The sequence below is a fragment of the Microtus ochrogaster genome, chromosome 1 (assembly GCF_000317375.1).
Source record: "Microtus ochrogaster isolate Prairie Vole_2 chromosome 1, MicOch1.0, whole genome shotgun sequence".
NCBI classification, from domain to species: Eukaryota; Metazoa; Chordata; class Mammalia; order Rodentia; family Cricetidae; genus Microtus; species Microtus ochrogaster.
The window spans coordinates 28,189,264-28,189,868 of NC_022009.1; the positions used below are offsets into that span (position 1 = coordinate 28,189,264).

The 605-nt window shown below is 43.6% G+C and overlaps 1 protein-coding gene across 1 annotated transcript in view; it reads right to left on the minus strand.

The window, feature by feature from the left end:
* Cep128 (centrosomal protein 128) overlaps positions 1-605 on the minus strand; it is a 367,524-nt gene that overhangs the window by 337,052 nt on the left and 29,867 nt on the right. The window lies entirely within an intron of this gene.

The following is a 605-nucleotide window of genomic DNA, read 5'->3' on the forward strand; positions in this document are numbered from 1 at the left end:
AGAGAGAGAGAGAGAGAGAGAGAGAGAGAGAGAGAGAGAGAGAGAGAGAGAGAAACAGTTACTACTATACTGTTTATATTAAAGCAAACCCTTGCCACATCCACACTACAGAAGATTATACAGCTGTTCAAAGGGAGGTTATAGTAGCTTTATTTCTGATGCTATAATAAAATACCCTGCCCCCACAAAAAAGAAAGAAACATTTTAGGGTAGAAAGGGTTGACTTCAGCTAATAGTCCAAGTTATAAGCCATCACTGCCAGCCAAAGAAGCCCCAGGAGTTTAAAGCAGTCAGACACATCACAGGCACAATCAAGCACCGAGAGAAACAAATGGGTGTAAATTCATTTCCCTGCTTGCACTCAGCAGCTTTCACCTCTCTTATATAGTCCAGGAACCCAAGCCCATAAACTGATGCTGCTCACAGTGACCTGGATCTTTCCACATCAATTAAGGCAATTAAGAAAATACCTAAGAGGTATGCCTACAGTCTGACCTGATCCAGTCAGTCCCTCAGGTATGCTACAGTCCGACCAGATCCAGTAAATCCCTCAGGTATGCTACAGTCCGACCTGATCCAGTCAATCCCTCAGGTATGCTACAGTC